General features: G+C 40.3%; 1 long non-coding RNA gene across 1 annotated transcript; it reads right to left on the bottom strand.

Moving 5' to 3' along the window:
* Positions 1 to 921: 921 nt before the first annotated feature.
* On the bottom strand, positions 922 to 14,800 carry LOC128083829 (uncharacterized). The gene is made up of 4 exons (XR_008208202.1): positions 14,704 to 14,800; positions 14,286 to 14,392; positions 4,075 to 4,178; positions 922 to 1,004 (listed from the first exon to the last, which is right to left on the bottom strand). It is a non-coding gene; the product is annotated as an uncharacterized LOC128083829 (long non-coding RNA).
* Between the last annotated feature and the right edge of the window lie 230 nt (positions 14,801 to 15,030).

The following is a 15,030-nucleotide window of genomic DNA, read 5'->3' as shown; positions in this document are numbered from 1 at the left end:
TGAGATGCAAAAACATAAAGACAGACATAAGAAAGAGCAGCAAAATAGAAAAAAAGCAATGAACGGAATACAAATGCCTAATCACTGATTAAAAAAAAAAAATCTTTCATTTACATATTTTCATTCATTCATTTACTTTTGCTCTTTGAAATTTTTTTAACAATTCAAGTCAGTAGCAAAATTGACATTCAGGATTTTACCCTGGATCTCCATGGTGTACAGCAGTGATTCCCCTCCCTCACTTGTTGCCCCATTCTATTTCTTCTCTTTTAGTCAGACACATTGCTATGCTGTGATTGTAATGTCACTGGGTTTTACAAGATCGCTTCTGAGATGTGGGGCTATTTTACTCTATATATTGCTTTGAGCATTTTTGCTATCATCAATGTAACCCTGAGAAAACTGTGAGTCGAGTTTGTCATGTTAATCTTAAATACACTAGCTGCTACTTCTTAGAGACAATCCAAAGCATTTTACCATATTTCAGGGAGTTCCTGCTTTGCTTTGAAATGCCAGTTCCTTCCAATGACAATGAGATGCTCAGTTCCTCCCATGAGGACAGATGCAGTGTGGAGAGCTGACCCCATCATGCTCACATCCTCCTTTCCACGTGGGCTGATGTTGCCCCGGGGAAGACACCCAGGTAACACTGGCTGATGATGTGGTTGCTGCTATTTTGGTCGGGGCACTAGGGAGTGAAAGAGGGACCTAATGAGCTGAGTAGCATAAGCTGGGAACCTAAGGGCAGAGTTATCCTGTCAGCTGTTCACAGGCCTGAACCTGTGGCCTTTTTCCATAGTAAAACACGCTTAAAGCCTTGCTCTTGATCCCTCTTTTCACCTGGTAACAGCTACCATTTGTGACTAGAGCGGGGCAAATATCAGCCATGCAGTGGGCGAGAAGCCACACACCTTGCCTTGACCCCGTACCACTCTGTATGAGGCTGGCACCGTGCTCCTCTATTAGCTGGCATTGTTCAGTCGGGTACAGCTGCAGAGGTGAGCCTGGAATGAATAAGAGAAAAACAAGTTGTCTGATATTGCATTTAGAGAACTCAGTAAAATGTGTATTGACATCTTGGCAGGCTGCTCAGCTGGAAACGGATAAAGAAAAACAAATTAATTAAATAATTTGAATTTTAAAAGTAAGTAGGATTTTAAAAGATTAATGCCCGCCCTTATTTTGAATGCGAGTTTGGTCCCCTTGCTAAATTCTCACTACGTATACTCTGAAATGTCTTCTGCTTTACACCTGGAGAAGCTGTGACCCTGATTTCAACAGGCACACTGTGTGTCAAAGGCCGGGAATCCTGGATTATCCCGCAGAAGTCAGTTCCCAAACTCCCTAATGGCATATTAAACAACAACATGTTGAAACAAAACAGTGCGAGACGAAAGCAAAACTAACTCCTGCCGGTTGAGCACACCCTTAAATGCATTTCTACCAGCTTCTGTTAACAACCTTTTCTGACACAAGTCTGCTCTGGATAACTAAGAGAAATACTGAACAGGTAGAAACGTGGGCTCAGAAGATGTGGTTCTACACCAAGGTCTGCCACTGACCTCCCACACAATGTGGAGCAAGTCACTGCATGTCTTCCTGTTACAGCTTTTATGGCTGTACAATGGAGGCAATGATACTGAGCTCCCTTGTGAGGTGCTTTGGGACCAATTGTGAGAAAAAGGCTGTAAAACCCCAAAATGCTTTTTCACAAAAAAAAAAAAAAAAAAAGAAACAAACTGCAATAATAATACAAAAAATGTGTCACAAAGCCCTTTAGAGCCCTCCATGTTTCAGGTTGTGAAGCACCAGTAAATTGGTAGCCCAACTCATACAATTCTCCCTCTCTTCTAATAAAAATTTCTAAGATGGCATATTAAAATTGAAAAAGGGATTTTAATTGTATCTCAATCACTTCTAGCTGGAAAGATGAAACACAAAAGCCAGATGCTTCGTTCAGTCTCTTGACTGACTGATTCTGTAGTCAGGAAGGATAACAGTGTAAGAGAGGCAATAACTCAACAATATCAGTTCTGTCTGAATTAGACAAAACCAATTATCCCTCTGCTCTTTCTGGGCTTGATTATTTGCTCACTCCTTTAAAATATGTAGCAGATTGTTCTCCAATCCACTGTGCTGTATTCATTCCTGCTGGAGCCATTTCTCCTACCTGGTAACTCCAGCCTTGAGAGTGCATTGTAAGATGGAGTTGCTTGGGCATAAGGTAGGAGATAAGGTGAGTGGTGTGAGGCATTCTCCACAGCCTTGAGTTGTTCCAATAAACATGCAGCCCTCCTTGACTGTTGTTTGTCACCAATTTATACATCATTTGGTTATGCGGAGGGTGGTTTTCAGCATGCTTTTACATGTGGTTTGGCAGTGTTGAGTCTGTTTCACAGCTTGCTTTTACATGTGGTTTGGCTGCAGTGAGGCTGATTTACTGAGTTTTTTTTTTACATGGAGTTTGGCTGTGCTAATACTGGGATCTGCATGTTTGGGATTTTACTGTCCCTGTAGTAAGACAATGAAGTCATAAGGCTGAAGAACCGTTTAGATCAAGTGAGAAGTTAAAACAAGCTGGCACTGTTCCCTGCAATACCATGAGAAGATACTCAAACACTGTTACACCCCAACTTCCTCCATTGTGATCAGAAAGCTGCTGCCCTACATCCTGATACAAAGCCATATGTTTTCTGTTTCAGATATCAATCCTTAACACAGTTTCAGAGGTGGGATCCAAATGGCTTCCAGCCACATCAGCTGTTCTACCTTTTGTGTGGGTTCAGTGTACAGCAAACAAGATTTTGCAAAGAGAATGTGATTTATTAAGCCTTTTCTTAACTAGCCCAAATAACCAAATAACTTTATCTACAACCAACAATTTTTCCAGGCATTTTCAATTGCATAAACCTTCTCACGTGAGAAGCACTGTTTTTCCCAGCTAGATTGTAACAGTCTTGCAGAAATCATTATCCTAATCCACATAAAACGTGCTGGCAAAATTTAACTACTAACTCTTAAGTATAAACATGCAAGTGTTATTTTGTCATATTTTGTATAAAATTAACTCCTTTTGAAGCCTTTTGTCTCTAAGTTGACCATGCTGTAGCTGTTGTTTGTAGGTTGTTAATGAGTTAAATTAAGGCCTTTCAAAGCAGCAAAATTATTCCCTACCTTTTCAATCCTCACCCCTAGAACTGAGCTGTACCTCACCGCTTTTCATTGCCCATATCAAGATTCTCACCAACTGCAATTTTCTCGTTATGTGCTTCAAGTGTGGGGTGGAACAAAAACCTTCCAAGTTTCCTATCACATAAATCCCAGTGCTGTTCCAACTTTGTTTTTCTTGCTTTTCTATGCAGTAACTTAGATTTACACGTACACAGGCTTCATATCAATTGTCCCATACCCCATCTTTATTTTTCCCTGTCAGCTCTTGAAGAAGGGAAGATAAGACTGGAAAGGAAGTTAATGGGGGAATCACAGTTAAATTCTCTTCCAAGAATCCACCTAAAAAGAAGATATCATTTCCAGATGCTATTGCAGGATTTAGCAACTTAACAGGGCACTAGGTGTCACTTCAGTCTTTTAATCACTTTCCAGAGGCTGAGCTGCAAAATAATCTCACAAAACAACATCAAAAAAGAAAAAAAAAAAAAAAGAAAAAGGAAAAGAAAAGGCAAAATATAGTAATAATGTACAATAACTGCTACTCAATATGTAAGCTGTCCAGAAGTAAACATGTTTAGCAGACGAATTAGAGAAGGCAGGAAAAAATCTTCCACCTTGGCTCAGTTCTTTAAATGCTAATCTCTGAGTGAGTCACTGTAAGAAACAAATACTTTATCTGTGAAAACGCAAAGGAAGCACCCCACCCATTGATGCTTTGATACAAAAAGAACATTTCATATTAGCTGCTTTTTAAAAGGCTCATCTGTAAAAACTCTCAGTAATTTTTGTTCTTTGGTAACAGAGTTCTGCACTACATTAAACACCCATGATCTAGATGAGAGCTTTGGCTTTCAGTGAAGACGTGTGACCAAGGGGAGTCTTCTGGATGATGCTATATTTTACCTTTTGTGTTTGCCTTTGGCACAGCAAGTTTGCTAGTACCTCCCTTTCCTGAGTTCACATTTGGTTTGCAGAATTTCCTCTCCCAGAACCGGAGGAGAGAAATGCTAAAAAAAAAAAAAAAAAAAAAAAGTCAGTTCAGAGGAGTGTTTCTTTTTGTTAGCCTTTTTTTTAACATGCATTAAGTCTGAATTTCATGAAATAAAATTTTTACTTCTCTGAAACCAAAAGAGACAAAACATAAATATTTAAAAGGGAGACATTTTGTTTCAGGTAGCATTTATAGAATGACTCAAAATTTCAGTTCAGTTTTCATGAACAGAGGCAGTTCCGTAGGAACTCATAATGGACAATATTTCTTGAAATTATCATATGCCCTTATGAGAGGTGATGTACTACATATCACATTTCTTTCCAATTTATTTTCTTCAGTAGAGTTCATGACTTCCTGTGCAATGAGGGAATACTGGAATTTAGCAGCTTTAACCATGTTCCACTTATCTTTGTAGTCATGCTGTAAACAGCCCATATGAAGACATATAGGTCGTCTCATGCACTCGTAAAACAAAGAGTAATGCTGGCAGGAGAACCTGCACAGGCTTCTCTTAAACCAAATTCCTGATTAAGCCTCTGAAGATAAGAGTCAAATTTCCTATGCTAAGAAATGGCACATGGCACCACGGGAAGTAGAAATGTTAAATATTACTTTGGAGGGTCAAGTTACAAACTAATGTTTTGAAAGCCATCCCAAATGCTTGCTGAAATGAACATGGGGTTTCTTTACCAGTGTTCCCAAATTTGTTCTTATCACAGTCCAACGTCTGTAGTGCAAGGATTTGTTTTCAAGTTAAGCATATTTTGCATGTATTTACTCTGACTTATTACTGTCACTCACCACCCCATGTACAGGAGCCCTCACAGGACACATCCGGAATTTAGGAAGTGATAAGATTCAAACATTTATTTTGAAGCTCTCTCCCAAGACTTAGGAGCTTCCATATTTTCCCCCTCAAATAAGAAAATCTAGAAGCCTTTTAGGTTGTGGGTAGACAGAAGTTTCCATCTATACCTGCAGAAGAATGCTGGTTGTCACCAGCTTGTGACAGACTTACGAGATGCCAAAAACAGAGGCAAAGTTTCTTTGGATTTGCATGTTTTGTGACTTCTGGTGGTTTCCCTGTAGGGTGCTTTCAGAAATAATGATGAAAAATGCAGATCCTTGTCTTCAAAGGCAATAGAGGCTCAGCTATACTTATCAAAACACCCTATTTGTAGGCTTGCACAGGGCAGAGGACATTTTTGCCTTCAAAACCAGCAGGGCGTGATCATTTCTAAGTCAGTATTTCCTTGTTACTAGTAGTGCCAGACAGCAGGATGCACTACACAGAGTAATGCTATATAAATGCCTCACAGGTACACAGCATGAACAACTTTTTCCTGAGGAAGTTAGTGCTGAGCTTTGCTATTCTGAGGATGGTTCCCATCCATCCAGATGAGCTGTGCTGGAGCAGCAGACTTACTTCATGACACAGTCAGCCAGGGCTGCCAGAATTATTTCTTTACATTATTCCTTCCGCCACCTCTCCCTACCCACTGAAGTATCACCTGCATACTCACATTGGCAGCACCCAGGAAAATGTTAGCACATGTTGGCTGCCAACGTTTCTGCTGAGGACATACATAGGCAGCTATTTAAGAAAGGCACTGGCAGGTTATGCTGTTACCTGTGTCTTCAGTGAGAAGTCACTTCTAGAATTGTTCAGGCAGCACTAAAACAGAGGGATTTTTCCAGATATCTCAATGGAAGGTAAGACAGAGAATGGATAGGAACGACCACAAATATTCGAGGGAGAATAATGTTATTTTCCTTTTAATTTCCTGGTAATTCTCGTTTTCTCCTCTTTCCTTCTTTTTTCCTGAAACCAGCCAAAAGGGCAGCTGCTAAATGACTGCTGAAAAGCAACCGGCACCCCAGCTTGTGGCATCATGAAAAACCTTGGGCAGGTAGCAGAGTTCTCCCAACCCCTACCTGCACTGGCAAAAGATGCAGGAAATAAGGGTGCTGCAGGCCATGTCTCAAGAGGAAAAAAAAAAATGGAAAAAGACGAGTTTGAAGATTATTCCATGTAGAAATACGGAGCATATAGAAATCCTGTGAGAATGGATGCTGTCAACCCCCCTGTAGTAATATATGAGGCTAATGCATTTTCCACCCACTGCTGCAATTAATAAAGGCTGCTGCTAGACACACAGGCGAAGCTTGCTGCTACAGCATTTCTCCAGGCAGCCACCACTCTACAAATAACAAATCTTATCCAGTCAGGGTGAGCCACTCATGGAAGTTTGCCAGACGTATAAAGAGTAGGCTTTCCTCTCCACTGACCCAAAGAGCCCCTCTGTTGAACACAATGTCTACACATTCACATACAAATATAAGTATATATTTCTGCTAATGTAACATATCATTGGATTTAAGTAACTGAACATCCACTGAATCAGAAAAGTACCTTGGTATTTTCTATCTGCCATCCAGTATGCTGTGAAGATACTAAATTCTATGAGCTTGATAGAGAAGAAAGCAACATTAGTAGATGAACTAGATGATTAGTAGATGATTAGTAGATGAATCCTAAGTACAAGAGCTCTTCATAATGTTTCCATGGAATAGGGATGTCTCTGGACTACAGACAAGATCACTTTATTACAGGTTTCTAAACTATAAGCATGAGAAGAAAATTTATCACCAAAGAATGTAAAGTGTGAGTATTTGAATGGAGGAAGTAATCAAGACAGAAGACCCAGTTTCTGAAGATTCCAGGATAATGATTCACTCTCTGCTGCAGTGAGTGAAGCAGTGCTGAAGGTGCTCATATCTGCAAATTTTGATCGAAGCTTCTAAAATTCCCCAGAAAAGATCCAAGCATCATGATTACATCTATTATTTGTACTGGAAAAACTAACAACCCAGAGCCTGCAATGTTACAAGGACGGAGTAGGACTCAAGCCATTGCTGATGCATCCTTACATGCCAAAAAATGCTACTGAGCTACAGGAAGGGTGACAGACTCCGCCCTTTCCCCTGCTACCTCCAGGCTAATGAGTGCTATAAATTAACAGTTAGTGGAATTGTTACTCAAGACTGCAACACCTGGAGAACATTCAGAACGCCACTCTTTAGAATTTCCAAATGAAATGAAGCACCTTGGTTTTATAACCACAGACATTTCACAGGCTTTTTTGCAATGCACAAGAAAATCCCATTTAGCATCAAACTTGCTTGCAAACTGGCTTGCATCTGGAGTTGGAATGATATTTATCTGAAAAGCAAAATTAGTAAGTGATGTCAGTGCTCCTTAGATACAAATCCACTGGAAAAATTCTGAATTTCCTCTCTTTTTTCCCTAGATTTTTGCCCTGTGATATTTAACAGCAGACGTTATTCTTTGTAAAAATTTTACATGAGCACTGCAGCCTGAATAGGCAAAAATCTGCAGAGAGAAACCCCATACATGCAGAAATACATGGTACTGCCTAACCCAACTGGAAAACTCCTGAGGCAAAGAAGAGAGGGAACTCAGATGAAAAGACTGTCTACAGCAACACATACCACTGGAAAAGCTCAGGACTCACATCTTGCCTTGGCTTCTCTCTAGGGAGGGATTACAGTGCCAACAATTCAGCAGTCTGCAATTCTCATGTCTCATCTGGTCTCTTATGTCACATATTGAGCAGCACGAACAGAGTGCCTATTTGGTTGCTGAAGAAAGCATCTTTCCCAAGACTTATGCTGGTGTACATTTAAATGAGAACACTGAACACAGTCCATGTTTGAGGTGAAGAGAAAAACGTAAGTGCTTTAAATCAAAGAGCAGAATGTTTGTGCTTTGATTTAAAATTCATATATAAATAGATTTTTAATTTTGAAAGCCCTAGACAAGATGCAACATGACCTTCTGCAAAATTGTTACTAGACTTCAGTGGTGAAATCTTGATTATGATGGTTCCCATACAGCATCCAATTTCAGTGCAATTTTGAGTGTGGTCTTCGAGCAAAATAATCAGTATCTCCACATGTCATCATGGAAATATAATTTAATAATCTGCTGTCAGGACTGAGATTAAGGAGGGACTAGAAGGGAAAACTTCTCACCAAATTGTAATCAGCATCCCTTGAAAATTCATTCATTCTCTCGTGAGCAGAATATATTGGGTCTTGTAGATAACCAAGCTGTCGTTCCAGAGCAAACAATTTCATAAAATTTGATTGAAATTCAAGAGGGTTATACAAAACAGCTGTTTAGTTTTGGTTTTGCTGTTGTCCGTAGGTGTTTGCTCATTCCTAGAGTATATAGCCCTAATGTATCATCTCCCTCTTACCACCTAGACTATTAATTTCAGTCATTAATCAATTTAATCACTTATCAGTTGTTAATCATGCATGTAATCTCAATATGTAGAAAAAGAACCAGCACCTGAAAATATTTAGGCTTTGCTAGAGACCTGAAGTTTACTTTTTTCTTCATAAGACGCACAATAGTGTCAAAGTATTTTTTTCTGTCATCGAGAAGGAAAGTTGAAGAAATTTACAGAGGTTTTAAAATATTCCCTTTTGGCTACATTTAAGACAAAATGAGCACAGAGCTCTTTGCACACTGCTTCATGCTATCCTCCAACTGTTCCTCATTTCTGACCCATAGGTGGCTACGACAATCAAGAGCTGAGCAGGAAATGTAATGAAATGTAGCCGTGTGTAAGGAGGGGTTGCTTTGTTTTCCTTTAGTCATTGCTAAGAACTGGTGACAAAGCCTCCTCATGACTCTAAAGGCTCTTTCCTTCAGTTATGTTATGCTCTGCTGGAACTATTGGCTCTGTAGTCTCCTTGTTAAAGGCTCGGTATGTCTGAACAATACTGTGAAGTGCGGCAAATGGTCTGCATGAAAATGACCTAAATGAGGGAGAAAAACGAAAGTACACAAAAGCAAGATAGGTAAATTGCTAGCCCTCACCACAGAAAAAAAATAAATGAAGTAGCAGAACATAAGGAGAAAGGAGAATGTAAACTTAAAAGTCCTTACGGTTAGTTGCAAAAGACAAAGAATCCAAGCCACATAGAGTCAGCTGAAAACCAGCAAGGTCTTTACTCCACACGCAGCTAAACTAGCTCTCTGATCTAGTAATCCCCTGGAAGATGCTGAAAGCTGAAGTCTTTTGAAGACTTGACAAAGTGAGCATTTTGTCTCATTTAGAAATGACCTAGATAGAAAAATTGCCCCCACACAGCGAGCACAAACATACATGTATTCTCAGAATTCACATTTGCTCCTTCCAGTTCTTTCTGGACTCTGATGAAAACTCCTAAATCTCACCGCCAGAACTGACTTTTTTTATGAAGTAACATTCAGACCTCACTGGATTCTAACTACACCAGAGGTGGCCTTTCTGATGTCAGGAAGGAAAAGGAAATATATATGTGAAGAAAAACAAAAACTGCACAGTCTTACCTGAGTTTACTTATATGGAGATGGTTTCAAATGTAGAACCACAGAGAGAGCAAAGCAGTCAGTTTGGTTTTAAAGAGATATGATCATGTGCTTGTGCAAGCGCTTGACAGACACATACAGCAGCCTGCAGTTCGTACATCTTGTTCTCATGCCCATTTTAACAGTGCATCAAGCACTGCCAACTCATTATTTACAATTATGGACATGATCACAAGATGTATGACAAATCTTACAAATGCATCTCATCCCAGATACCTTCCTGACATCTCTTAACACCGTAATAATGCTCATTGAGTCAAAGGAAGATCCTCAACCTGACCCTCCTGTTTGCCATGTAACTATTTTCCTACAGACTCTTTTAGGGAGGAGGATCTGTTTGTTGTTTGTGGGATTATGCTATGCAGATCACAATTTGCCTCTCTTTTCTGCTGATCTATAGAACACAATGAATTCCATAAATAAAGTTTTGTGTTGGGATCAGGAAACTAATACTTAAGTAAACACAAGTTTGCTTCACATCTGTCTGATAACACATTGAATTGTGGATAAAAAAAAAAAACATTACAGAACATATTCTTGGAAAAAGCCATAACGTGCATTCGCAGAAAGGTGGGATTAATATCTCTGGCTCAATCTTTCTCTCTCCCATTTGTTTTCACTATATATCTCTGACTAGATGTATGTACATAAAGATAAGACGTGTTCTTCTGTGTTGCCAAAATCTGTAAACAATCATGTGAGTAAATATCCTATCTTTTCAGGTCTTTCATTCATAACTTCCTGGAGGAAGTAAACTAGGAAAAGAAGGTTGTTTTTCACGAACAAAGCCTAGAAGACAAAATGAATCACTAGGCAGATTGATGAGCCTATGCAGAACTGATTTAGCTGGCTCAACGTTAGGAGCAGCTCTCAATTTTCACATCACAGAGTTAAAACGAGGTATCAATAAACAACCCCAAGTATATATAGTTTGAGTATAAATTTGCCAAAAGTAATCCCAGGAAGTTCCAGCCCTTGAACCTCTACAGAGTCCATGCTGTTAATAATATTTGCTATACAGCCCAGATCGCATGTAACAGACACAAACTGCGTCTATTAACTTGGATCTGCAGCCAACAGTAGAGGCCAGAGTACGTAGGTGGCCTGTTTTGCAGGAAACATTAGCAATCTGTAGTTGAGTCAGGCAGAAGGGACCCTCCCTCCCTCCGTGCCCATCCAGGCTCCTGGGAGGGCACAGTCCCTCAGCCACCTTCCCTGCCCTCAGAAAGGACCGTCCTCTTCATCCTAGCTATGGTTTTGGATTCTCAAGAACCACTTGAAATTAAGTCAAACACTCAATGGGAGATGATTTTGCTGACTGTAGGGAACTTTTACAACATTAGCAGCAATTTAAGTTTGTGTTTTTTTCTTTCTCCCTCCCTGGACGTGTGGGCTGTTCCAGAACTTGTATCAGAATATTCAGTTCTCACATCTATTTATTTAGTTAGCAGTGGCATTCCTATTTTTATAGCTTTGAGTTTTTAACTTTTTTGTTAGCAACGTTAACAAGGTTTACAGCATATAAAGTGAGCTGTGGCATTTAAAAAATGTTAGCTTAATGTAACACCAGCTTTTTTTATATACATGTTCAATGGCAAACTCCTACTGACAGGCAGAATGCATTTCTATGTCTGGGCAAGTTTATAGATGGTGTTCCCACCTCTGGGCCACAAGGTCACAAATTTGTTTCTGATTCTATTAAGGAAACACTCAACAATGGTAAGTTTGTGTGCTTTTTTTCCTTCCCTCCCCATCCCCCCTTTTTTTTTTCTTTAATGAGAGGGGACTGCTTTATGTGATCCAAGATCTTAAAGATACTCCAAGGAATCTCTGTTTAATGCTGAGCCTTTCACCCCCATGCCCTGACTGAATAACACTGGCTGCAGATTTGAGAAGCTCTGTCTGGCAGTAAGATAAAACAGATTTCAGGGAAATTTGATGTGACTGAAAGAAGAAGAGGCAATGTCTCCCTCATTTGCCCATGCACAGTAAGAATAGTTACAGTGCCTTCTGTGCAATTTCATAGGAGTAAGATCTGACTCTGCCTCAAAAGGACGTACCGAAGTGAAAGACACAAGACTTGTTCTCAGTTCCTATTTCTGCAGCAGTTTGCCTGTGTGACCCCGAGGCCCTCACCAGAAAGCTTTGCTGCCAGGCCCTCCATGACTGTGGGGTGGAAGGAACCTCCTTTTCCTGTTTTCATCTGCAAGATCTCAGAGGTCAGGCACTGGTGTCTATCTCAGCAGAGGCTTTTCACACTCCATATTAATGGGAATATTTGCTGTACACATGGCAGGGACAAATAAAAAGACAAACAAACAAGAAGACATTAGAGGTGGCTTTTATTGCCCTACAACGTACCAACCTTGTTCTTTCCTGGCATTAATTTAGCTAGATATCTTCTCCTCCACACCACGTGATGGCTCAAGCTGGGGATCCCTCACTGTAACGGCTTTCTGGATGACACTCATTTAACAAGAGGGGAGGTAGCATCCATGCTTGTTACAGCCATCACTGTCCTGTGTTGACTTCATGCTGGAGGACAATGCACTCTGGGACTTTATGGCTACAAACATAGGGACTTCTTGCATGAGAAATATCTGGGGCCTATCAATAAGACTCAGGTGATGGGGTAAAATGATGAGCAAAAGAGAAATAGAACTTGGCGGAGAGAAAGGAGAATAAGTATGCATCTCTGAAAGAATTTCAACATCACCTATAACTATCCAGAAGGCAAGCATGAAAATGCAGAAGAGCATGAAGTGTAGCCCAATTTCTGGGTTGCTTGGGTTATTGTGAGTAGGAGGATCAAGGCTTGGTTTCAAATGCCTCACTAGTGAAGGGAGATCAGCTGGAATAAAGCACGAAGACAGAATTTCTAGGCTAGGAAAAAAAAGCCGATCATGTTGCAACAGACCACAGGAAGGAGAAATTGGCTGCAGTGTCTGACTGGAGGCCTTTTAGCTACATGAGAGGACTCCAGGACTATTCTTTTTCTAATTTCCTTATGCCCCCAAGGAAGCTCCTGGTGGAAATTTGCTTCCATTTATGGGAGAACTGGAAGAATGAGAGCCAGACTGTGACTGAGCATCTGGCAATGAGAGGGTTCAAAGGAGAGGAAACTGCTCACACAAGATTTGAAAGTGCTATTCTGCACTGATAATTGACCTGTGCAAGGAGTGCTTTTACGGCTACTGTAGGTCATTACAGGCAGATACTTTTGAAAAGTGCTAGCTGAAGAAACTCTCTCAGGTGCACATCTCATATGATAACTTCACTGTCTGAAAACTGTTATCATCGTGCAGATTCTTGTCACCAAATGAAGTGTTACATCATCCTTTGTGCCTTATCACCTGCTTCAGACTCTCTTCTCCGTGATATGTATGGGTTTGGCTATTAAAAGGCGGTCTGACAACCACAAACCTACTACTAAACATCTTTGCTCAGAGGAGACATTTGTTCCTAACAGGTATTCCTGTTTTTCAATGCTGTATTTGGTTACCTCATAGATAATGGTTTATGATTGTTGTGCAATACCTTTCTAAATCAGGCTGCAGCTTGTCTTGCTCCTCCTAAGGATGGCAAGTTTTCTTTTGGCTTTAAAAAAAAATGTGATTTCTTCAGGTTAAAAAAAGAAGTCCCTACTTCCCTTAAATTCCTTTAAAATAACAACCTACAGGTGAGAAGCAGGTATGCGTCTTCCTACAACACTCAGGCAGTTCTCCACTAAAGCAAATAATCTGCTGTCTCTATTTACTTGGTTGCTGCTATAAATTACTCCGGCAGTTCACAATGACATGGGAGAAAAATGTATTTTTAATGCATTTGCAAATTTATCAGAAAATAATCCCAAAGGTCAGCATGGCTTGTCCACAGGAGGAATGATTAATAAGCAAGGAATAATCAATCGCTTTGCACCACATTCGGGTGTTCTGCTTTGTTTAACAAATATATATTAAAAAAAAAAAAATACACAGAAATTTTGACTGTTCCAGGAACATGGGTGAAATGTATTCAAGGCAATTGGGAGTTTTTGGTTTGTTACTGCTTGATGGCATTATGACACCAAAAAAGAAAAAAAAGTTGATTAGACTTTTCTATAAAGAAAAGCAGCAGATGTTCGCCTTCCACTTTCCCCTTACCTACAAGAGCTATTTGTGAGATAGTTTTCCATTCTTCTGTTCCAATGTTTCAAAACACTTTTCTTCCTACTTTTCCACTGAGGAGTTTTCCCTCCTGAGATACTGCACCAACATGAAATCACTATTAAAACAGCACAGGCAAGTGACAAATACAGAAATTCATCTTGCTCGGCAGCAGTCCGTACAAAGCACTATTTTTGTGACAATGCTAAAAGACACAGTCTTGCTCCTGGGAGAAAAGGATGAGTACCAGAACTGCTGTGCGCATCTGGCTTGGGCCTGTCAGCCTCTGCAACACACACTGCATACACCACACAAGTGGCTCTTTTCTTCTGAAGTACAGTAACAGACCCTGAGTGTGTAACAAACTAGATCTCAGTGGTAAAAAAGAAAAAATGCTGAAATCAGCCCAGCCTCTGCTCTTTGCAAATGTCATGTCTTACATAAGATATCCCTGTACCAAAATCACACTCCAATGTCTTCTTATACCCAACCACCACCATGACAATTTCTCACCCCCTCTAGTAGTTACCTCATGCCCTCAGCGTTCAGAGGCACTCTCCTTTCCTTCTGTCCCTCCTTCCTTCCCCCGGGAACTGGCATCACTCAGCGTTTTGGCTAGGAGACCAATTCTCCAAACTGAAAACATCAAAGCATAACTCTGGTTAGATCTCATCCCAACCCTCTGAGTTTGTTGACTTGGAAAGTGAATAACTAATAAGGCAGCATGCCATTGTTTTCTGTTTATTATAATGGAAATAAATTGTTGGCTCCAAATCAGGCACTGATTGTTCCTTTGATATCACTGCCAGGAAGCAAAATAAAATGGCTTTTTAAAAATCACCTTTCACAGAAAGTGCCACAGGCATTTGAAAGATGAGCCTTTTTCCATGTCAAAGGGCTCCTGCCAGAAGTGCCAGACACACTACCACAGAAATTCAAATCCTTACCTCTCAAAATAAGAAAGTGCCAGTGAGAAGGTGAAAGCAGGGCAGTAGGATGGCTGCAGCTGGCACGCTGCAGTCCTGCAAGTGCTTGTGGCTGCAGCAGAGCTGGCTCTGCAGTGAGGAGCACATCCTGAGGAGTATGAAACACATCCTTTGCTTTTCCTTTTTCTTTTTTTTTTTTTTTTTTTAACTCAATAAAGCACAGGTGGGCTGGGTGGACTACTCTCTGTGCCTGGCAGCTCTTAAACTAATAATATGAGATTGAAGGAGCCAAAAAAGATGTAGAAAGGGTATTGCCTCAGAACTTGAACCACCCATAAATCTTGCTTG

Source organism: Tympanuchus pallidicinctus, unplaced genomic scaffold (genome assembly GCF_026119805.1).
Source record: "Tympanuchus pallidicinctus isolate F22 unplaced genomic scaffold, pur_lepc_1.0 scaffold1, whole genome shotgun sequence".
NCBI lineage: Eukaryota > Metazoa > Chordata > Aves > Galliformes > Phasianidae > Tympanuchus > Tympanuchus pallidicinctus.
This window is presented reverse-complemented; position numbering and strand designations above follow the sequence as displayed.